Below are 25,834 nucleotides of genomic sequence, written 5' to 3'. Positions count from 1 at the left end.
CAAAGACCACTCCGAATGGACCAGAAACCTCTATCAACATGACTGACCTGGAAGAAAGGGTTAACTCCCTCCTCACTACTTCCATGGATGATCTATCCACTACAGAACTCACTGCCCATTACTACACTACCTTGACATCCATTCTAGACCAAGTAGCCCCCCTGAAACTAAAAAAACCCAGGAACATCCCATCTAGATCCTGGATCAACACGGATATTAACAACGAATGGAGACAACTTAGAGCTACAGAAAGACTTTGGAGAAGCAACCTCTCCACTAGCCTACTCGAACAACTCAAAGCAGCTCGAAGGAAGTACAAAACACATCTGCCTTTTTCTGCTCCACCCTGGACAACGCAAAGAACAGACCCAACGAACTGTTTAAAATCATCAAGCAACAAACCTCCAAGCCCCCCGAATCCTCTATGCAGGCCTCCAAGGAATTGTGCGAAAACTTTGCCAACTTCTTCGCACAACAAATTTCAAAGATTGAGCTCTCTCTAGACATCAACACCAACCGCGCCTGCAAAAGCTTACCTCCAGCGACAATTGAAAGCACATGCTTGCACCCCATGAAAACTTGGAAGTCCTTCAACCCCATCCCGGAAGCTGAGATCCTCAAGCTTATCTCCACCTCCAAACCCGCCTCCCACTTCATCGACCCTCTACCCACCCAAGTGACCAAAAAACTAAAACTCTCTATAGCTCCCTGAGAACTGGCAGCATACCTGACTGCCTCAAAGTCGGCCAAATCATGCCACTACTAAAAAAAACAGGCAACACAACAACACAAGTCTCTTACCCCCAGGTCTAGCAGTCTAGCATACCCGCCCAGGACCCTCACCGATACCCCCCCGACTTAGAGACTAGGCAGCGACTCACCCTGCTGGAAACCCAGATAGCAACCATAATCCAGGGTTTTAGCGAAATCCTATCCAACCTCGCCGCGCCCCTTCAGCCTCTGTACACCCACTCCTTCCCCACCCTTACACAACTAAGGCCTCCCAAGGCTCCCCACCAGAGTTGGATCTCTACCCCCCTCCCCTATCTGACACACAGACCCAAAAGAACTAGAAATGCAATGTCTGAGAGTGAAGCGGCAGACCTCGCCTCCTCGTACGATAATCCTACCCCTGTCACCCCACAATCCAAAATCCAGCTGATCACCAGATTAGGAAGAGACCAGGCCCCTCTGAAATCCCCCAGACCCCCGCACTACCATCCCGATGGCCCCCCGAACAAAGAAACCCAAAACAGAGACGACCCCCACCAACTGCAGATCAGCCACCAAACATGCCGCTGAGCTAGCAGAATCCATCCTCACCCAAGACATAGACTTAGCATTCATCACCGAAACTTGGCTAAATGATTCCTCCCAACCACTCCTGGATACTCTCGTCCCCCCAGGCTTTGCAATCACCAACAAAGATAGAAAAGTCCAAAGAGGAGGAGTCACTTCCGTTTGGAGGGTTTGCGGTCAAGTCTCCTCCCCATTCCCCACATAAAAGCCGATGCAGAGCAGAACGCGCAGCCGAAGTGCGCAGCGGGCGCGCCAGCAGCGCGCCGAAGTCAAGCCCGTCTGCTCCCGTCCGCGGCCAGCAGGGGCCAGGGGCCACAAACTCTGCTCGTCTCTCATCCCGCAGAAGAATCTATAGCTCCTCTACCCTCCTCAAACTTAGAGGAACAACCCCCTCCAATTGCCACCTTCCCTGGAACCCTGCCAACCCGCACACATTTTGCCCACACTGCGGTTTCCAAACCCATTCGGCCCGCCAACTAAAAAGACTCAGAAAACCATGTACCTCCTGAACTGTAGGTCATTACCTAAACACTCCACGGAAATCTCCCTGCTACTAGAAGAGCTCCACCCTGACGCCTTATACCTTACAGAGACCTGGCTCAATCCTGACTCAGAGCCTGACCTTGTCCAGACTCTCCCCCCTGGATACCTAATCTCACGGGAAGACTGGAAAACAGGAAAAGGAGGTGGCCTTGCGATCATTTTAGAGACTGCTATAAGTGCCGCAGCACCCCTAACCCAATACCTGATTGTGAAAGTCTTTCTTTTGCCATTGACTTTTCCCCAACCAGCACGTTCTCCGGTATACTCATATACCACCCACCCGGTACGTTAGGACAATTCAACAACAACCTTCCCCCCATCATAGCCAGCCTAGTCTGTAGCCCATCTAATTTTACACTTTTAGGGGACCTCAACATCCATTTCGATAACATCATGGATCACACTGCCTCAGAACTAACATCAAGTCTGTCCGCATTGCAAATGACACAACTAGTTTCCAAACCAACCCACATCAAGGGCCACCTACTCGACCCTGTGTTTAGTAACAGTGAAGACCTCTCTGTAGGCATCCCCTCTCCTCTTCCCTGGTCGGATCACTTCCTGATCCCCCTATTCTGGGCCACCGCTGACTTCCATCCTCCCACCAATAGCGACACACGTAGAGATCGCAACTGGTCTAAACTTCCCTTAGAAAACTGGCAGGCAGTCCTGGAAACTTCCAGACCTCCCTATAACTCCAACCCCACCATAGCCAACGAGGACTATAATAAGTGGATCTCAGGAACTCTGTGCTCCCCATGAAATGCACCAAAATAAAGCGCGGCACAAAAACCGCTCCTTGGTACTCCTCCGGACTGCGAGACCTGAAACGCCTATGCAAAAACTAGAAAGGCAATGGCGGCTGGACTATTCTCCGTCCAGGAAAACTGCCTACAGACAAGCAATCAGAACCTACAAAAATGAGATTAAAACTACCCAATCTACCTTCTCTGAAGGAAAAATTAACGCAGCAGCCTCCCGACCAAAAGAAATCTACCTCATTGCAAAAACCCTCCTCAAACTTCCGGACAAACCTTCTAATACCACTAATACTCAAACTCGTTGTAACGACCTGGCTGAGTTCTTTCACCAAAAAATTCAAACCGTCTATACTTCTTTTTCCCCCACTCTGATCTGCCCAACCCTACCCATACCTTCCGGGCTAGGAGCCCAGTCCCGGCCCACCCTTGATTCTTTCCCCCCTCTTAATCCCACCACGCTAGAACCCTTTCTGCGCCAGGTCAAATCCGGCTCCCCAAATGACCCAGCACCTCCACGTACTTTGTTGACTGCTACTAGCAACATCCTCCCCACCATACTTAACCCACCTAATACCTCTCTATCGACTGGCAGCGTTCCGCCTCCCTGGAAGCGTGCTATGGTCAAGGCCCTCCTTAAAAAACCTAATCTAGACCCAGACAACCCCAGTAATTACCGCCCGATATCCCTGCTGCCATGGCTGAGTAAAATTCTGGAAAAACATGCCAACACAATTCTGGCCAAATTCCTTGAAACTAACCACCTACTCGACCCATCCCAGACAGGATTCCGGCCCATGCACGGGACCAAAACCGCCCTGGTCGCAGTAACGGAGGAAGCCAGAAAGATCTTGGACCAGGGAGGATCCGCGGCAATCATCCTTCTCGACCTAAGCGCCGCCTTCGACACTGTCAACCGTAACATCCTTCTACACCAACTCACCAACGTAGGAGTCTCTGGAATAGCATTGGATTGGCTTAAATCCTTTCTTTCTGACCGCTCCTTCCAGGTCTTCGAGGGAGATTTTACCTCCCCTGATAAGCCCCTCGGCTGCGGTGTGCCACATGGCTCCTCCTTAAGCCCCACCCTGTTTAATATATACATGAGCCCCCTAGCTGAGATCGTCCGCCCTTTTGGAATAAAAATCCTCACTTACGCCGACGGCACTCAGCTAGTGGTGGCTCTCAATCAATCTTCCACCCCACGCAACAGCCTGAGGGACTGCCTCGAGGAGGTGACCATATGGATGACCTCATCGTGCATCAAACTCAACGAGGACAAAACCGAGTTGATGCTCTTAGACAACCCCTCCACGCTCCCCATTAACCCATCATGGCCGACCTCTCTTGGCCTTGCCCCCATCCCTAAGGACACAATAAAGAGCCTGGGCATTTGGCTGGACAAGTCCCTCAATTTCAACCACCAAGCAGTTAAACTGTCAGCCACCTGCTTTGGCCTACTCAGGCTCCTGCGGAAGATTCCTTCCTTATTGCCGCCCCAATCAAGACAGATAATGGTTCAGGGTCTCATCCTGTCTCGGCTTGATTTTGGGAACGCTCTCTATCTAGGGACCCTCAAGCCACCGTGCGCAAGCTTCAGATTCTACAAAATTGCGCCGCCCGAACTTTGCTTCTGATACCCTGTAGACTCTCTGCCAAACCTGGTCTAAGGAACCTCCACTGGCTCCCGGTCAAGGCAAGGATCGAGTTCAAGGCCCTATGCATCGCTCATCGAGCCTTCTGGAAAACCGGGGCTGTCATCAACTACCCACTGATCACCCCCTACAATCCCACCAGACAGCTTAGATCAGCCTCCTCCTTCCTTGCCACGATACCCAGGATTAAGAGGACCAGGTGTGGAGGCCGTTCCTTCTCCTATAACGCAGCCATACTATGGAACTCCCTTCCCCTTCGCTCTGAGCCCAACCTTCTGCGGTTCCGTAAGCAACTAAAAACCCTGCTTTTCAATAGATCGGAATAAATCCCAAAACCCACTACCTACATGCTTGGTCCGTAGCGCTAGGACGCCTCAGGGTAACTACCGCGCTCAATAAATGGTCTTTTCATTTCATTTCATTTCAGGAGGAGGCATAGCAATCATCCACAGAGACAATATCTCAGTGACGGAAACAGTCTCTTTCAACTACAACTCCTTTGAATGCCTCACCATCAAAATCAACACTAGCAACAACCAAACACTAACCTGCCACCTTATCTACCACCCCCCAGGCAACTCCTCCACATTCACTGAACACCTGTCTGACCTGATTGCTCACTGCTCCCTCCAAGATGCGAATAACCTAATTCTGGGCGACCTCAACCTACACTGGAATGAAGAAAACAACCTGCTAATCCAAAACCTGAATGAGCTGATACACAACAACAACCTTACCCAACTCTGCACAGAGGAAACCCACAACAAAGGAACAATACTTGATGCCATTATCGCCAAACGCGACACAGTCACGATAAATCACACCCTGCCCATAGATTGGTCAGATCATCACCTCATACTCTTCCACCTCACCCAACCGATTACTCTCCAACCCCTCACCAAAGACCACTCCGAATGAAGAAAAAACGGAGATCCTCCTCATCTCCAACAAAGAAAAGAACCCTCAAATTGCAGAATGGCTAAATGCTTTGGACGCCCTCAACGGTAATCTCACTCTGGCAAACTCTGTAAAATCACTAGGAATCACCCTCGACCCAAAACTCGACATGGCCAATCACATTAAGAACTCCACAAAGAGTGCCTTCCTCAATCTTAAGCTACTCAATAAAACTAAACCATTCATCCCTACCAAAGATCTGAAACAAGCCACCCAATCACTGATACTATCCAGACTCGACTATGGAAAAGCAACCATCACTGGTACAGCAAAATCCCACCTAGCTCCCCTAAAAACTACCCTCAACGCAGCAGCTAGAATGGTAACTGGAATCAGGAAATACGATCACATTTCACCAGCACTTAGAGAACTAAAATGGCTCCCAGTCGAACAGCGTGCTTGTTTCAGAACTGCCTGCCTTACGCACAAAGCCCTACACACAGGAAAACCAGAGTATCTGGCAGCGAAACTCAAGAGGGCTGGTCAGACTAGATACCTCAGGAGCTCCAACTCCCTACTTATCATCCCTATGAAAACACGCAAACAAAAAAACGCTGCAAGGTCCTTCGCCGGAAACGCGCCCAAAATCTGGAACTCTATCCCAGCAGATATCAGAACTATCTTGTCCTTCACAAAATTAAAAAAACACCTTAAAGTCCTCTTCCTCAACCGCTCTCTCCCGAATGAATATCCGCCGCCGTAACGCAAGCCCCGACTCCGTTGCTCTCTGACTTTGTATTCACACCGACCTACCTCAGTTCAACCCAAGACATTGTGCAATCATCGAGGTTACCTCAGGGCTCACGTACTACCTCAACATTGCACAGAGCTCTTGGACTTTCCGAACCTCTGTGCTTAACACTGCTCTTTTTTTATTTCTCTTGCGAAAAATTGTTGTAAAGCACTCTGATACCCCCGGGTCCGGCCAGCGCTATATAAAACTCCTTAAATAAATAAATAAATCTACTCAGAATCTGATTGGTAGCATGTTTCTTAGAGTGGTACACTACTTTTTCTGCTACCGAGGTGACTAACTTTTGACCTCACACAATTTGACACCTGCATTCTAGTGCATTTCCAGTGTACAATATGTTATGATGCACCCAGCATAGTCAATAACGTACAGCACATTCAGTTTTGATGAACACGTTCTGAACAGCCATGCATATGGTATGGTCTGGATTTACCTATCACATAACCCCTTTATTCAGCATGATGCGAAACGCCTAGTGATCTGGCTCTAAGTGATTTGGGATTTTTTTCATTTCTTTATCAACATTAATGCATGAGCATCTTAATTACTTGTCACCATCAAGATGGGTTTCAATAAGACCAAACTACAACACAAATAACAACTTGCTTACAATATTTCTACCACTAACCCCTGAAATAGCAGAACAACAGCTCCTTAACACTAAGTCAGGCTCACACCTGGGATCATGTGCACCAGCAATCTTGCACATAGTGGCTGGTACTGTGGCACGCCCTCTGACGGCCTTGATGAATAAAGCTATCCTCTCTGGTTGTTAACCATGTAGTTGGAAGGAGGCAGTGATCAGGCCTCTCCTAAAAAAAAAAAACTATCTTGGTAGCACAGATCTAAAAAAAACAATCTACATACTTTCGCTACTGCCCATGATTTTTGAGAAACACCTGAATGGCCATCTGATGGAGTTTGTAGAAGAGCTGGGTGGCAGGACAAATCTCAGTTCGGTTTCTGAAAACATCATTGAACAGAAGTCGACCCCTGCCCCCCTCACATCTACCACAGAGGCGCGGACACCATCGCACCCCAACTGCAACACACCATCAACACCACCTTCAAAACAGGCAACTTCCCAGATGACTGGTCAGGCCCCTGCTCAAGAAACCCACGGCGGACCCCGCCGACCTCAAAAACTCGCTTCTCCGCCTTCACAGCCAAAGTGGCAGAAAAGCAGTCAACAGGGAACTGACACGATTCATCGAAGAACACGCCGTCCTCGACCCGTCCCAATCTGGATTCCGAGCTAACCACAGCACCGAGACCGCCCTACTCGCCGCCACAGACGACATACGCACCCTCCTGGACCAGGGCCACTCCGCGGCCCTCATCCTCCTCGACCTGTCTGCAGCCTTTGACACCGTCTCTCATCGCACACTAATCACCAGACTATGCGAGGCCGGCATACAAGGAACTGCCCTTGACTGGATCCGCTCTTTCCTCACTGGAAGAAGCCAAAGGATCAGACTACCGCCCTTCCTCTCCGCCCCCACTGACATCATCTGCGGAGTACCACAGGGGTCATCCCTAAGCCCAACAAAGGTATTGGAGCACTTACAGACTGACACATTCACAGGCAAGGAGAATTTCTCATTAACATATTCAACTTTCCTTGTGCTTGCGCTCATTAAAAATATACTTTTGGAGTAGAATTTCCCCCCAACTTACCACCCACATTTAGTGTTACTTTCTTATTGCAAAAATGGGCGCGATAAAGCATTTTGCACTAAGAAAAAGTGCTACATATGCTGTTGGGCTTCAATTTTCTGCCAACTTACTCTTGGCATGTTGCACTATTTTTTTTTTTTGTTTTAAAAAACAAATCTTTTTATTTCATGTTCCAAAATAATATACAAGACATAAAAACAGTGCATCAGCGAGGGGGCGTGGCTAAGCCAGCCACGATGGCGGTCACGCATTGCTGAGGCTCCGCGCTTGGGCGCCTCTCTGCAGCGCTACGGAGCGTTGTATCGGGTGTTCGGCGGCCCAGGGAACACCGGACTGTATCTGCATGGCGGTGTGATTCCAGTGGGCGCCTGAACGCGTCTCGAGCCTCAGGAGCGAGGCTTCACCCAGACGGAGATGTTAGCGCCGCAGCCCGGGACCTAAGATGGCGCCGGGGCTCCCCTGAAGGAGACGGAGACGGAGCGGGGGGAGACACCGAGGGCAGCAACGCACTGCGCTTTTCCTGCACGACTGCCTGAGCGAGATGAGCCGGGAGCGGACCCGGGGACATCGGTGTGGGACACCGCGATGCGGATAAACATCGCCGCCCCTAGCGGACCCGCCATCTTGGCTGCCGAGTGCCCGCCGGGAGTGGATCCTGGCGTTGCCGCTGAAAGCCCCAGGTACCTCTCATGACCTTCTCCTGGGGAGACTGAGGGGAAGAGCTGGGATCCGGCGGAGGCGGCGCGGCCTCGAGGGGGTTTTTCAACCCTCTCACACGATGCCTGCCTGACCTTAAAATGGCTGCCCAGAGGACACCGGACTCTCTCCCACACCACCAGTGAGGCCTCTATCTCCGTGACCGCCACAGCGACGGCCTCCTCAACGGCATCCGGGGGGGTTGGTGCGCCCCTGGTCGGCCCGCCCACCGTCTACCCGCTGCGGACCACCTGAGGGCCCCCTGGTGCCCCGGGGGCCCTGGGGATTGGAGAGGACCGGCGCGAGGTGACGACAAGCCCTACGCCCTGCAGGGGGCGCCCCGGACACTGGACACAGTGGTCGCCCGGGGAGACTCTGGGGAGGTGTGCAGCGAGTCCGGGCTCCCCCACCACTCACGACCGGGCCTCGCCGACTACACCCTGAGGGACAGCGGGGGTCTCGCCTCTGTTGTGGGCTCCTGGAAGGGACTTGGTCTGCGTGGACACCGCGAGGACTGTCCTCGAATCCTGTGGAGGGCACCCCAATTCACGAGGACGCCACAAGTGATCTCCCACCCATAGCATCGGACGCAGACGTGATCTCTGTGTGGGTGGTCAACAACTGGAAGCGGCATACGGGTGGCCCCTGAGGTCTGACATTGGTGACTCCTGTGCCCTGCCTAAGAAGGGAGACCCAGAGTACCAGCCCGGGCTGCTGTTCTCCGGTGCCGCTCTCTCACCATCCTTCACCGTCGCGCCCTCCTCCCCTAGCGGACCCCTGGCGCCACTGTGGGCTCTCGGGACCTGACCAACGGCACCGGCCCTCCCACCCCACGTGGAGTCAAGATGGGAAAATCAAGGCCCGCGCAACACCAAGCGGTCCCGGAGACAGCCCCGGAGAACATGCCAAAGACCTCGACCTGGTCCCCCAGTACGGCGTCCTCTGCAGACCTATCAATCTCGGACGAACTGGATAAGGTCCTCGCCGCCATTGAGCTATCCCGTCTGTCTATGGAGGAACGCTTTGGTACCCTGGCGACAGATGTCAACCTGCTCCGCGACGATCACCGTAAATTGGCTGACCGGGTGCGCACCGAGGAACGGACATTAGAGGAAATACAGCCAATGCTGAAAGAACACCAGACGACGCTCCAGGGGGTCCTCACCCGTCTAACTGCAGTGGAAGAGCGTGCAACCGACTTGGAAGGCCACTCGAGACGCTGCAACATCCGAGTGCTGGGGCTACCGGAGGGTATCGAGGGAGGAAACCATAGACTCTATGGACACATGGCTGAAATCCTTTACCCCGCCCTCAGACCGTACAGCTTTCTTCTCCATAGAGCGAGCTCATCGAGTGCCGGCCCAGAGACCCCCGCCTGGTGCGGCACCCCGGCCACTCCTAGTTAAGTTCTTACACTTCCGGGATCAGGATGCGGTACTCCGGGCGGCGCGACTGGCGGCGCCACTGCGGGTGGAAAACAACCAAATAATGATTTTCCCGGATTATGCCCGAGCAGTCCAACAGCAGAGATCCTCCTTCCTAGACGTAAAGCGGAGACTACGAGACAATAAGATTCAATACGCTCTGCTCTTCCCAGCCCGCCGAGATCCTCCATAACGGGTCTTCCCTCTTCTTCACATCCGTGGAAGCCGCACAAGACTGGGCAGATCAGCACTGCTCACGGGCACCCAATCCTCATCCCCAAAGGGGCTCGCCTCTCAAAACTTTCCGCTCTCGGAAACGTCCCAAGAAGCTTCGCCACATCGAGCCCAGAACAACGAGTGGCTATCATGACTCGCCCGACCTCGAACAGATTATGCGAGAGAGACGCGAGGCTCTACAAGCAGTAATCGATCTATGCTTCAGCCACCCTCGAACCCATACATCGACCCCCGCACCTGTTCTCATCAGAAGGCGAAAACGACAGCGACGGCACCGGCTCGGGAGCAGACCTGGCTGCACTCCCCCACGCCACCCCGCAAACCGCAGATGGGCTGCTGGACGGACTGACCTCTCCTACCTCGCCCTGAGGCAACTCAGGCACACAGACTGCCGCACTGTATCCTTATATGTACTGTTCACCTCATGCCCACTGTCTCCAACACAGGGGCTGCCACCCTGCACACGACGCGCATTGCTCCTTCTACATGCCCACTCAACGGGTGGCCTCGCACTTGCATACCGTCACCCCCTATCACATAGAGCAGTTATCCCCCCTCGTGTTACGGGAGGAATTTTGGACACACCGTTTCCTAAACGATGAGTCCTATGTATTGGGACATTTCCCCTCACCCCCACACGTTGTTAATACCCCGGTTCACACATGTCCCACCCCGCCATGGGGCTTCATGTCACAGACCATCCGATTGGACAGGCTTCCCACCTACCTACTCCCCCCAGACGCGGCGCATCCCTCGGAGACCACTAAATAATCTACCTAGCGGGCACCTCACCCGACCCACACACAGACCCGACTACTCATGGCACAGCTGACGAACAACGCAGACATTAACATACTCACGCTCAATACACGTGGTCTACACACTCCACGTAAGCGCTATGCGATATACGCCTACGCGAAGCGACAGAAAGCGTCCATCCTTTGCCTGCAGGAAACCCACCTTAATTCAGCTGAAGTGGGCAAACTGCGAGTAAAATGGCGCGGACTTATCTGTGCCACGACCTACTCCTCGTTTGCCCGGGGGGCACTGATCTGGATTCGCCCAGGAACCCCATTCCGGGAACTTAGACGGGTGGTGGACGAAGAAGGCAGATTCGCCCTACTGGAGGGACTTTTGGACGGGAGGGCTGTCCTTTTGGGGAGTGCATACGCCCCGAATGTCGATCAGGATCAATTCTGGGACCGACTCACAACCTCCCTAGCCCAATTCACACATGTACCCTGGATACTAGGCGGGGACTATAACTGTATCCTGGATCCGAGACTGGACCGATCGCACCCCCCACTCCCGCACTCCCTCACCTACAGACAAATCAAACGATTTAAAGCATGGGTCGCACACTGGTCGCTCACAGACGCATGGAGACTGCACCACCCCCAGGCCCGCATTTATTCTTTCCATTCCATCCCACACAACCTGCGAGTCCGGCTCGACCGATTCCTATGCACCGCAACGCTTCTCCCGCAAGTATGCCACTCAGATTATCTGGGCAGACACGTTTCAGATCACGATTCACACATTCTCGGCCTCCAGTGGAGACCCCCGCACCCCCCAGTCCCCACATGGCGATTATCTCGGGAATGCCTCACAGACCAGGTTTTCACACACGAACACCAACACAGCATTTCAGATTACTTTACTCATAATACGGGGACTGCATTGTCGACCCTGGTCAAGTGGGACGGCTTCAAGGTGGTAGCCCGCGGGGAATGTATTCAGCAGAGGGTCGGGGTGAGACATACCTTAGAGCAAGCCCTAGTGAAGGCGGAACAGCGACTGGCCACGCCCACTAAAGCCGCAGACCAGTCGGTAATGACGGTGACCCAAATCGCCCAAGCCAAATGAGCATATCAAGCGGCGTGCATGGACTTACGGCGTCACAATTTCTGGACCTATGCAACCCGAATGCACAAGGACCATGATAAAACGGGCACACTCCTGGCATGGCTCGCCAAACAAGATGCTGAAGTCCGACCCATCACCACAATCATAAACCCCCAGGGCACCTTGGTGCACTCCCAGGATGAAATCCTCCAGGCATTCTACCAACATTATTCAGCGGTCTATACTGTCCCCTCACCTCTCGTTCCAGGGGCCGTCGACCACTTCCTAGACCCTCTCCCCTCCCCCAGAACTCTGAGGAGGACAAGAAGGGGTTGGATGCAAAGATACAAGCCACTGAGATTACAAGCGCTATACGAGCCCTGGCCCGTGGTAAGGCCCCAGGCCTGGACGGGTTTCCACTCGAATACTACGCCACCTTTGGCCCGCTGCTGACTCCCCGTTTATCAGCAGTGCTGGACTCGGCACTCAGAATCGGTGAACTACCCAGCTCCATGAGGGCGTCGAGGATCGTGACATTCCCGAAGCCTGACCGGGACCCCCAACTCCTAGCCTCTTACCGCCCCATCACACTACTTACAGCCGACTGCAAAATCCTGGGGAAAATCTTAGCGGATAGATACTCACAAATTATACGCCCGTTGGTACATCCTGACCAATGTGGTTTTGTCCCGGGGAGGAATACTTCTCACAATATCCGGCGCCTCTTCCACATCCAGGATCAGCTTGGTGACCGATTCCCTCGGGCGGCGTGTCTGATTTTGGACCTTGATAAGGCGTTTGACACCCTAACATGGCAGTTCCTCTTTGCCGTCCTCGGACAAGGGGGACTGGGTCCCACGCTCATAGCCTACACTCGCCTGCTCTATACCAACCTTACATCTCGGGTCCGCCTTGGTCGCTACATCTCCCCAGAATTCGCAATACACAGAGGCACGTGACAGGGGTGCCCCCTCTCGCCCTTATTATTCGCGCTCGCGGTGGAGCCCTTAGCTATCCGGCTCCGCCGGGACGGGCAGGCCTGGGGTATTCCACTAGCGGACGTCACGCACTGCGTGTCCATGTACGCAGACTACCTCCTCATATACATACAAGACGTGACGGCGGATCTCACCATGCTTGAGACTGCCCTGATGGAGTTCACGGAGGCCTCGGGCTTGAAAGTGAACTGGGACAAGTCGATGGTGTACCCCCTCCATCCAGGCGCCTCCTCCCAGGATATCTGGATCGGTGACCGGAAAATACATTGGGCGGCAGGGGGTCCCCGATACCTCGGGATTCGTTTATATCACTCCCCAGCCGACATCCACGAGGGTAACCACCGTAGGGCACTCGCAGGGATACGATCCTCCATTGGGTTCTGACGGAGCCTCCCGTTGGCCCCGATAGGCCGGGTAGCCCTCGCAAAGATGATACTGGTCCCGCGGCTCTTATGTTACTTCTCCAACCTCCCAGTAATCCCACCCCGTTCCTTCTTCAAGGACTTAGACACACTCCTCAGTTCCCTAATATGGGGTAAAGGGCGGCACAGGATCGCGCTAGCAAAGCTGAAATTACCCACGACACAGGGGGGGCTCGGCGTGCCGTCATTTGAAGCCTACTTCCTGGCATCGCAGCTTCAGTGGCTCTCATATTGGACGGCGGACAGATACACACTCGAAACATGTACTACCACAGGTCGCATGCCCATACCAGAGTTACGCCGCCAACTTTTACCGGGATCTCGACCCACTCGAACCTACCCCCTACAAGTACACATCGCCCGGAAGTGTGTTCAACGTATACATCGCATGGCACCAGAATGCCCCCCATACACACCATTGCTACCGCTAGTCGGCTGGCCCAGACACGGGGGGTTTTTCACCTCTGCCATGCTTTGGGAATGGACGTCTAGAGACGTAGCCGAGGCAGAAGCACTGTTTGAAGAAGGACAGCTCCGGTCGTACCAGCGGCTTATGGACGATTATGACCTTCACCTGCAATCTTCACGACATCGCTTCTACCCCGACACGACCTTCCTCTGCCCTCGTTGTCAAGCGGGGGACGCAGCCTTTTCCCATATGTTCTGGACCTGCCCGGGCATTCAGACCTACTGGTCATCTATCCACTCGACGCTCAGAGATCTCACCGGGCTGACCCACCTGACTACCTGGGAGGGTTGCGCGCTGGGCATACTGGGATGGAGGAAACGACACAAAATACCAATGCGCTTTGTTTTCCTAGCCCACCTGTTGGCCAAACGCTGTATAGCCATGCATTGGCGGGCCCCATCGGGTCCTCCACTTGCGGCATGGGTGGGGGCGGTTCTTAAATGGGCGGCAGCCGAGGAGGATGCAATCCGCGAGGAAGAAGCCAAAGGTATCCGCAAGGTCCCAATCTCTTTAGAATGGGTGCTTCTACTGCACCAATTCAGACAATCCCAGACACCGGAGGTCCCGGGCACGGACCTACATACCCCCCGACACCGTACAGCCTCACACTGCACAGGCTCCCGAGGCAGGGGATCCCCCTCCACGACTTCCCGCGCCACTCCTAGACCCGCCGGGTCCGTCCTCGCCCGTCTACCACACTCCACGGCCCCCCACGTCAGCCCGCGCACCCGCTTCCTCCCAGATGAATAGTAGCTGCACTAGCGAGTAGGCAATAACGGACCCACAGTACACGCCTGGCCTAAACACTAGAAACCCCATGGCACATCCCAGTTTAGTTCTCCCCCCAGTTTTTCTTACTGGCAAAGACCTGCTACAACACAGACCGCATCCACACTGAATAAGATGTAAAACGAACTCTCTATATTGATGATGGATGATAGTCTACTCTGCTACTTCTGTATCACAGTCATCTTTACGAAACATGATGTTTGTACGCTTAAATTACCAAATGCCAATAAAAAGAAATTTTAAATAAAAATTTTTTTTAAAAAACAGTGCATCAGCATGTTATCGTGTATCATCTCAACATTAGTGGGAAAAGCAATAAAAAAGGTGATGGGGGGATCCCAGGTGCAGGCCAGGGAACTAGAAGCTCAGACCAACATCAGGCAGACATACTAACTCCAGTGTCATAGGTGAATTACTGTGCAGGGGGAACAGTCCACTCATTATATTCTTAGTGCAAAATGCACCCCAGCATCCAGAAGGGGCGCAAGGATCAGTACTTCATTAAAAAAAAAAATAATAATAAGTGCCAGGCCTCTCGTCAGGAGGCCACTGTAGCTTGCAGCATACATTGCCCCAGCCATGCTGCCAATGATGGCAACAACACAACTACTAACCATCACATTCCTACAAGAGTGACAATTCGGACTATTCCAGGCCCCCAAAGCTAAAAGAATGGCTTGGATGGCAGGTAATAGTCAGTTTTAATGTATATTGAATTAATAATTGACTGTTATTGTTGTCATACCAGACAGCACCACCTTGTGGCAGACTGCCACAAGCACGGTGTTGCAAATTAAGTGGCGGTGCCGAGCCCCGGAAACCACTGGCTCAAATTAAGCACTGGCGAGGATGCAGTTTGCATGAGAAATTGTGTTAAATGCAGTAGAACACAAATAGCGAGCGGACGCTCGTGGTCGCTAAATGTGCTCTTGCGGTAGGATTGTTTCCTCCAAATTACTCTGAATAAAGCAAGCAGGCATAATCTCATTATTATCGCTAATTCTGTGTGAAAGAGTAACATGGAATTACTGAAATTACTCTGATTACTGCAGCGTGATTAGAATTAGGCCCAGGCCTAGCTTTGAATCAGCTTCTCAGCTTGATGAGCAGGAGGACCTGTTCCCTCAGTATTCAAGAACTCTTACTCTAGGTTTGCAGTTACACAAGAAAATAAAGTAACTGATTGTTCGTCAGTGGAAAGAACCTGATTAGGTGACAGTACCCAGGTTTTTACAAAAATCATATGCTTTACTGCAGGCAGAGGAGGTCCTGCCATCTTCCAGTAAGGCTGAATCGATTCTGGCACCCCTTATTGAAAGTTCCGTCATTAATCCTGATGATTGCTGCCCTACAGAAGCTGTAGACAGGAAGGTGGACAGCACATTAAAAAAAATCTCTCACATCAAATAATCAGGTGCTTAAGGAGGCAACCCACACATCATATACCTCCCAGTCTTTTCTACTTGATTTTGAGGTTTTGTCAGGAGGCTGATTGCTCAAGTCAAAGTTTCTTACTGACATGTTTTCAGATATAATAGGAGTGACTGCGCTGGACACTGGTACATCTGTCATAGCGTGATGACATCTGTAGATAGAGAGGAGATGTAGAGGAGATCCTCCTCGTTTTAGGGAATCTCTCTGGCCACCTGACTTTCCCCTGCCTTTGTGCTCTGGCCTTCCAGTTAAAAACTTGGGGGTCTGGTTTGACGAGCAGCTATCCTTTTCTACCTAGATTAAAAAAACTGGCGGGGAGTTGTTTTGGGATTCTAAAGTCTCTTAAGAAATTCCTTCCACTACTGCCAAGATCAGCAAAGGAAACAGTGGTCCGGGCTTTGATCCTCTCCCGGGTCGATTATGCCAATGGGCTGTATCTGGGCCTTCCTAACTATATTTTTAAAAAGTTACAGGTGGTCCAGAATGCGGCAGCCCGGCTGGTGTTGAACATTCCGACCAGGATGAGTACTGAGCATCATCTGCGCATGTTACATTGGCTCCCGATGAGGAAGCGTGTTGAGTTTCAGGCCTTGGTCATAGCTCATCGCGCTTTATATGTTAGAGGTTCGCCCTATCTTAGAAAGGGCTTTGCTTTCTATTTGCCTACTAGGCATCTGAGATCGGTCCTCTCAGCTGCTTGTGCAAATTCCTCGGGTGCGCCTCCAAAGAATGGGGGGCAGATCACTTGCTGTCAGGGCTGCGACGGCTTGGAATTCGCTGCCTGTCTCTCTGCGTGCTATCAAAGAGTTAAGTCAGTTTAAGGAACAGCTCAAACCTTTCTTGTTCTAACTGTCTCCTCTTCGGAACCCCATAGGCTCGCGCCGGGACACTCCTAGGAGTAGCTGTGCGCGTTACAAAATCCAATAACATAGATGAGAGAGTGAAGGCATAATTTCTGAAACTACTTTTTGAGGACGGAAAGATGTTTGGCAACCAGCTGATCGATGTGATTACTGAATTTACAGAGATGGCAAGCATACCCTGCCCTATAAAACTTACACCACAAGGGTTCAAGAGTTTGGACAGAGATTCCAAAGAATAAACTGGAAAGGGTCAAAGTCAGTACCGTATGAAGATATAGCTCCTTCAAAGATCTTTTTGAAATCAGGAGGAATTGTCAAAGTCTGTCCTGCTAAAAGCCTTCCTGGCAACTGCTGTACAGAGAACATCCTAGACCCAGAAAGAGGATGATTTGTCAAAATTCTATGGGATGTAAAAACAAAACATTTGAGACATCTGGGTATTGGACATTATAAAGACCGACTACCTCATAGAGTTTAAAACTTTTCCTCTAGATACTGGAGTGATTCAAACAATGATTCTGAAGAATCCAGTAAAAAAGGAATACTTATTTTCAGGACCTCAAGGTTTGCTAGACAAGAAGGCTACCAAAGAAAGATGTAACACAACCTATTCTTTCTTTTTTTGGTAAAGAAGGTATTGGGAGTATACAGACGAGTCAAGGACCTGAGAGAGGTGTATACTTAGGTCAGAATGATCCACTTTGGAGGGCTATCCTTGTAACAAGTAACGCAGATGTTGGCAAAGGGAGACTTTCTAAAGACCATAGATTTAAGGGATACTGACCTACACATCTCAATTCACCCCAAACATCAGACGTATCTTAGATCTGCACTGGGTCCATTTCATTATCAGTTCAGGGTATTCCCCTTCAGACTCAAGATGTCACCTCGTGTTTTTACAAAGCTGTTGGTCCATGTGATGGCGTTTTTGTGCCAGGAGGGAATGACCATTATGCCATACTGGCAAAAATGCCTAATTATGTCCTCTTTTGTTTCAGACAACAGTACACACAAAGAAGATGTTACTACTCGTTCAAAGGAGCAGGTGTTTCGTCAATGCTGGCAAATCTCACCGAGTCCCAGCCCAGAATAGGACATTCATAGAGGATCAAGAGAATCATGAAGATTTGGGATCATATAGAGAGTTTGGTCAACAAAGAGAGCCCCAACATGGTGGATTGGCTTCAAGTTCAGAGTTCGCTTACTGCGACTATTTTTTTTGTCTCATGGCCTTGATAGTATTTAAACAAATTAGTAAGATATGTTTTCCAATGTTGGTCACCAGTTTGTCAAGATCTCTTGATTAAAATACGTATGTCAACAGTAATGAGACAGGAATTGACATGGTGAACTTTCATTATGAACATATTGAATGCTTCTCCTTTGAAGAGCTAGTCATCGTCACCGCAGATGCCAGCGCAACAGGTTGTGGGGGGTGGGAGGGGTGGCTGGACAGACAATGATCAAGAACAGGGTCAGTGGCTTGCAACTCATCAGGTGAACTTCAATAATTGGGGAGAACTAAAGGCGGCTTATTTGTCATTACTAGCTCTTGTTCATCATCTTGTGGGAAAAAATGTGATGATAAGAATGATCAACCATACCACAAGGTATTACATCAACAAACAAAAGGGAATGAGCCTGGGCTATGGATCAATTATTGAAGAAGGCACAAAAGAACATATCTTCAATAGCGCCAATTTACATCAAAGATGCGTTGAGTGTATTAGCATGCAAATTAAATCCAGAGATCCCACAGTCCAGCGATTTGTGTCTCGGTTGCTTAATTATACCAGAAATGGGGTTCTCGGGTGCTCGACTTGTTTACCACTCAATGGAATGCTCAGGTTCTGAATTTTTGTTTATGGACGGTGGAAAAGGGAGTGTGGAATGTGGGAGCTCTATCATGCATTTGGCTAGCAGGACTGGTTTTGCCTTACCCTCATTTCCTCTTCTTTTGAAATTCTTAGTGGGGGTGTAAAAGGAGAAAGCAGGATAGCTTCAGCCTGGCCAAACTCCACCTGGTTCTTTCTAGCAGTGAGAATGAAGATAGACAAAGAGTGGCTCTTATGGATCCATTCAACTCTTCTCTCCTTTTCTGTACTTCAGACTCACCACATCAAGCCGTTACAGTTAACGGTTTGGAGCTTGAAAGGGAGGGGTTGCTATCTACTGAACAATCATGCAGATTAGCAGCTTTCCTCCAAGCTACCAGGAGAGAGTTGACTTTGACATCAAACAAAAGGCATTGGGCTACCTTTTTTAAGTGGTGTTTAACAAGATAATTACTCCCCCAATGCACTCAGCTGGTCAAAGTTCTTGAGTTTTTACAAGATGGCTTTTCTCTCGGACAGATAGTAGCATCACTTAAAATTCAGTGGGCTGTGATAAGAGCATTTTGTATAGTTTGAGGAACATTTGATCGTTCAGATTTACTAAAAAGGTTATTTAAAGGGTTTGCGAACATCCATCCCTTAGCACAAATGAAGTTCCCAGTATGGTCATCTATTGCTTGTATTACAGGCTCTTACGTCCTTTAGCTTTGAAACCCTGGCAAACACTGATTTGAGATTTGTAACTCACAGGGTCTTTTTCTGGTAGCTGTGACATAAACCAGAAGACTAGGGGAGTTAGATTTGTTGTCTTTTAAATTCCTGTTTTTACAGTTTTTTAAAAAAAATAGTTTTTATTCGTCAACAAACACATAAATTGCAGGCCCCTGAAGTCCCAGAGGTACCTGCCAAAGCATTGCAACCATCATGTCATTGACATTTTACATTAGTAGAATACTTGAAGACGCACTTCAGTTGAAAAACAGACCCCCAACCCTCCCCCCACCAACTCCCGGATCCCCCCCCCGACCGCACCATACCATACCTAACAAGCGACATCCTGTATGAGCATAGGCTAGACAGTTCCGATCCCAGTCCCAGTGCGAGCCCCCGCACCCCCGGGGAACTAGATGGACCCCTCCTCCCGCTCCCTCGGAACTGGCTCCAGAGGGAGACCCCTGTAGTCTGCCCAACGCTTCCATATCTTATAATGTTTACGGGGACACCCCCTGGCTGCAAATATGGGGAGCTCCAAGCCCATGCTAAAGTCCAGACCCCTCTTCCACACGTTCAGAGAGGGAGCTACCGGAGCCTTCCATGCCCGGGCGATATCCCTCTTGGCCAATGTAAGGCCCAACAGCAGCAAATGTCTCTTATTTATATTGCCGCCAATATCGTCCATGACGTGCAGAAGTGTCAACTTAGGGTCTGCGGGAAGATCCCAACCCAACACCTCGGATAGGCAAGACAACACCCCTCTCCAAAAACGAGATAATGACCCACAGAGCCAAACTGTGTGATAGAAGGAACCCTCCTCCCGCCCACATCAGAGACACTCCCGGGGCGAGTCCAGCGCCTCCGTCCAGTCTGTCTCATCGAGAGGGCCAACGTCATCCTCCCATTTCCCCTTGAGATGCTGGAGTGAGGGGGAGCTGTGAATGACAAGCGTTCTGTATATCTTGGAGATTTTCCGCTCTTATAGGTCCCCCATGAAGAGCTTCGCTTCCACTGGGCTAAATTCAGCTATGGAGTCTAAGCCCGCTAGGCTGGGGGAGAGTGCATGACGGAATTGGAGGTATCTATAGAACTGTGTCCGAGGCATGCTGAATTCTTGTTGAAGATCCTGGAAGGACTTCAAGGCGCACCCACGCACCACATCGCCTATGGTGGAGATGCCTATCCGATCCCGCCCCTCAAACCCGGACAGGGCCGCCATCTGTGGTAGTCGCCCATTGTGCCACAGGGGGGTTTCCCGCGTGAGCACGTGCCACCACCCAATTCGTGTCAGCGCCTGGTGCCAAATCTGAAAGATTACCTGCGTCGCCGGTGGCAAGCGCACCCCATGCGCGGCGGAGTATAACAGGTGGTGTCGTGTGTGTGGGACCATGAGCCGCCACTCCACTGCGTATGCCGGGTCCCCCCTATCCCCATACCACCACTCATTCAGAACTAGCAGGTGGGAGGCCTGATAATAGGAAAGCAGATCTGACGTAGCCAACCCCCCTTCATAGGTTGAGAGGAAGCACGTCCGCAGGGCCACCCGAACCACCCCACCCTCCCACAGGAACTGACCCAGGGTCGAGTTCACCCGACGGAACCAGCCCGGTGGAATCATATACGGATGATTCTGCAGCTGGTACAAAAGGCGGGGAAGGGCCACCATCTTGAAAATCGCACACCGGCCGAATATGGTGAGCGGCATGCGAGTCCACAATTTAATGTCTTGGCAAACACGCTCCCACACGGGCACCACATTACGCCCCCAAGAAACCGCCAGAGTAGTTGATAAGAACACCCCTAAAAACTGAAGCCCCCCCGCCGCCATCCGCACCGGAGACGCCCACCCCTACATCTGAGTCGGGCCCCCCAATACCCACAGGGTAGACTTCCGGGGGGTTCATGAAGAGACCCGACGTCTCACCAAATATCTGCATAATACGGAGTAGCCGGGGCCCCGTGCGGTCAAGGTCTGTCAGAAAAAAAGAGGATGTCGTCCGCATAGAGAGCAATGCGATCGGCCAGTCCATTCTCCCACTCAAAGCCGGAGATTTGCGCGTCCATCTGCACCCAAGCCGCCAAGGGTTCCATGGACAGGGCAAACAGATATGGGGACAGGGGGCACCCCATGCGTGTTCCACGCTGTACGGGGAACGTCATTGAGGTCGCCCCCGCTACCCTGACCGAGGCCGTAATCTCCGTGTAGAGAAGCCGCACGTAGGATATGAACCGCGGGCCAAAATTCAAGCGTTGCAGCAGCAGGAACAGATATCGCCAGCTAAGGGAGTCGAACGCCCGATCCATGTCCGCCAACAACAGGGCTGCTGGAACCCCCAACCGCTGCACTTCAGCGATCGCCACATGGGCCCGCCGAATGTTATGTCGCGTAGCGCGGGAGGGCATAAAACCCGCCTGATCCGGGTGGACCAACGAGGTGATGTATGGCAGGAGACGATTGGCCAGAGCTTTCGCCAGAATTTTTGCCTCCACATTGAGGAGGGAAATTGGACGATATGAGGCGTGCTCCTCCGGGGGTCTGCCCGGCTTGTGGAACACCACAATTTCGGCATACCTCCAGTCCCGGGGTAACAATCCACAATCTCGGGCCTCCTCCACTGCCGCCGTATAATGTGGACCTAATTGTAGGAAATACTTCTTGAAAAACTCACTCGGGAACCCATTCAGGCCCGGGGCCTTGCCCGGGTTGAGGCCACCCAGCGCCTCCCCAAATTCTTCCACCGTAAACGGAAGATCCAATGCAGTCCTTGCCGCCTCTGATAAAGCCGTGATAGGGTGATCACGCAGGAACCGCTCTACCTCCGCTTCCGTGAGGCATTCGCAGGGACTATATAGGCCTGCATAGTATGTAGCGAAGCTATTGGCGAGCGCACCTGGATCCGCAAGAGGCATGCCCCCTGGGTCCACGATCCCCGGGAAGTCCTGGGTATGATACACCCCCTGACACAGCCTGTGTAGCATTGCACCTGACTTGTCCCCCCATTGGTATACTCGACTCCTGGTGGCTAGCCAAACCTGGCGTGCCTCGTCAAGCAATAGAGATCCGTACGTCTGTTGTGCGTAAAGTAGCTGCCGGCGATACACCTAGTCCCCATTGTCCCGGCCCTTACGCTCCAGCTCCGCGACCTCAGCCTCCGCCCGAACCAGCCCCACTCAGCGCTCGCGGCGGGCCGCCGCGCAGTATGAAATATCCGCCCCGCGTAGTGTCGGCTTCATCGCCTCCCACAACATGTCCGCCCCGGACACGGATCCCACATTCCGTGACAAGTATTGATCTACCGCCGTAGTCATATGCGCCCTATAGTCATTTTGTTGCAGGTGCCACACCGAGAGCCGCCAACAAAACGACCGCCCTGCGCCCCCCATCCGTCCGATAGCCCTTGCGAAAGAATCTCCGCTGCCTCCAACCGGGACTCCACGGCCCCAGAGAGGAAGATGTAGTCGAGGCGGGAGAAGGAGCCATGTACCGTCGACAGGTATGTGTATTCCCGGGCAGTGCCGTGGCAGCGCCGCCAGGCATCCACCCATGCTAGGCCACCGACCAGCGCATTGAGTTTCATCTGTCCACCCTCCCCTCGCCCCCGGCCCCCTGACTGTTGGTCCCTAGGGAGATCCATCACATCGTTCCAGTCCCCCCCTATAATCTCCGGAACCTCCGGGCTGTCCGCCCAGTGCGCCATGAGTTGTTCAGCAAATGTCCAGGACGGGGGGCGGGGCGTATACACTGCCAAAAACCACCTGTTCCGCCCCTATCCGCCCCATAGCAAAGATATATCTCCCATGTGTGTCTGCCCAAGTCCGATGATGCGTAAATGGAACCCGTTTATGTACCAATATACCCACACCCCTGGAACCCTGAACAAACCCCGAATGGAACACTTGCGTGTATCCATAGCGCTGGAGACATAGCACTTTCGTCCCCAACAGGTGCGTCTCCTGTAGGAGCAGCACATCCGCAGAGGCCCTCTTCGCGTACTGCAGGATCGCCCCCCTCTTGATCTTATCCAGGGCGCCCCGGACATTCCAGCTCAACACTTTTATTGTGGCTAATCGCCCACTAGACCCCCGGGAATCTGCCGCCATGGGAGGTATAACCATGATATGATATCAACGAAAGGACTCCGGCGTCTGTCCCTACCCATGCCCAGCTCTGTACAAAGGTGCGGTCAACCCCTAACCTAAGCCCCCAACTACCCAACATACCCCCCAACCACGCCTCCCCCACCCCATACCTCACAAACATTGAAGTACCTGTCGCAGTGAGAGACATCCCAAGGCCCCAACCGTGAACCTCGGGAGTTCCCAACCAATGGATCCCCAACTTGCCTCCCACAACTAAACCCCAGAATCCCCACCCGCAACCTGCTACGGTGGTATCTACCCTTCACGTCATTCTTCGGGGCCAAGGCAACCCCTTGCACAAAGGAAGATGAAGCAGCCGAGAGCTAGTCCATGATGCAGAGACAAATAAGACCTGAGCCCAGGGAGCTCCCGGGCCCTCAGGACCCAGCCGGCGGACGGCCAGCCTCCGGGCCAGCCCCACGCCGGGCCCCCCCGGACTTATTGCGACGGCGGGATCTGGAACGCCGTTGTCTCTTTGAATTGTTTCCCGCCGCCTCATTCTGGGATGAGTCTGATTCCCTACCAGGGGGTGTATGAGGACGCAGCTTTACTGTCTCATCCGTCCATTTAAATACTTCCTCCGGCGATTCAAAGAACAATGTTCGGGACTCATAGACAACCCTCAGGCGAGCTGGATAGAGAAGAGCGTAGGATAGATGAAGCTCTCGCAACCGAGCCTTGGCCGCTAGGAAAGACTGGCGCTGCTGTTGGACCATGCGCGTGTAGTCTGGGAAGACGAGGCTACGGGAGTTTTCGAACTGAAGAGGCTCCTTCTCTCTGGCTTGGCAGAGAATGACATCCCTGTCATGATAGTTCAGGATTTTAGCAATGACTGGCCGCGGACGGGCCCCCACTGGCGGCTTCTGGATAAGTGCCCGGTGCGCCCGCTCCACCACGAAGCAGCGGGACAGCGATTCAGGCGGGAGCCAGCCCTCCAGCCATTGGGAAAGAAAGCGCTCCATGTTGCTCCCCTCGCAGCCCTCCGGAGAACCCAGCAGGCCCGGGCCCGTGAATTTATCAATTGGCCCCTGTTTCGCCGCGCCTCCACCATGTTTGTCCTTGGTCATTGTCGCAGACCTTTACTCCAAGGCCACGGCCGTGCAAGACCAGGCGGGCCAGACGGCAGGTCCCCCCCACCACCTACGTTGCCACCTCCGGGATGTTGCCCCTGAGACGAGTCCTCTGCGCCAATCGTCAGGTAAGAACCATGGGGATCAGGGTCCTGGCCTCCCCGCCCCAGGCACCCAGCCACCGCCGCCTGATCTGCGTGCCCCCGGCCCGTTCCAGACCAGGCCCGATCTCCGCCAGAAGGATCCAGGCGCTGCCTCTCCGATGATGCCCCGGGGAAGGTGCGACGTCCACACCAACCCAGCCGGCCAACCAAGACAGGCCCGCCGTCTCAGGGATCCAGGAAGCTACAGCCCGCCCTGACCGGGCCGGATGTCCATCCGTTCGTCTCAGCCGCCCCCCACAGGTCTCCTCACCCCCTGCGACCCGAATCGGCCGCCGATCCCCCGAATCTCTGGCGCAACTGGGGGTGGGGGGGGGGGTTGGGGGGAGAGAAACAGAGCACGGCACACAGGGAACCGGGGCGCAGCGCCGACACGGGGCCCACTGCCCAGCCGGGACACTCACCGCACCTCACTGCCACGCGTGCCCCTCCAGGCTAGGGCGCCCCAGGATGCCTCCACAGGTCCCCTCCAAGCTGGGCTGAATTGTCGTCCCCAGGGCGCTGCTCCGCCTCCAGCCGCAATCGCCCCCGTCAGGCCACCGCTAGATCGAGTATGGGTCTCCGCAGCAGCCTCACTCAGGCAGGCCAGGCCCCGCCTCTCCGCTCACGAGAGGCCGCGGCTCACAGCGCCGCACTAGGCTGGAAACCGCCGCTCGGTCGTCTTGCGGCTCGCGGGGGACCCTGGGCCTTCAAAGTCGCTCGGGCTGCCGCCGCTGCCAGTCGCCCCTCACCGCCGTCAAGCAGGGCACCTCAGCTCCGGGGAATAGGATGATTAAACAGGATAAATGATACGGCGGGCGGGAGCCGGCTCAAAGCTCGTCCACCATCTTGGCTCACCAAGCCACGCCCCGTTTTTATAGTTTTTGAATGAAAAATTGTTCTAAGGTTGGGACTGTCAGTCTTCCACTTGTAATAGGAGATTGTTCTGCCAGTTTTTCACCCACATCCACAGACGCAGGAGGAGAGATTGTTGAGATGTCAGACGAGTAATACTGATATATTTAGATGGAGTTGCAGAGATTAGATTTCCTAATTCTTCCTCCTCGTTTGTAAATTTTGTTTCTGTTAGAAAGGGTTTAAAACCTTCTACTCAA

The 25,834-nt window shown here is 52.7% G+C and overlaps 1 protein-coding gene across 1 annotated transcript in view; it reads right to left on the bottom strand.

The window, feature by feature from the left end:
* The window catches only part of FSCN3 (fascin actin-bundling protein 3), a 124,562-nt gene that overhangs the window by 49,037 nt on the left and 49,691 nt on the right, over positions 1-25,834 (bottom strand). The window lies entirely within an intron of this gene.

This window comes from Triturus cristatus, chromosome 4_1 (assembly GCF_964204655.1).
Source record: "Triturus cristatus chromosome 4_1, aTriCri1.1, whole genome shotgun sequence".
NCBI classification, from domain to species: domain Eukaryota; kingdom Metazoa; phylum Chordata; class Amphibia; order Caudata; family Salamandridae; genus Triturus; species Triturus cristatus.
This window is presented reverse-complemented; position numbering and strand designations above follow the sequence as displayed.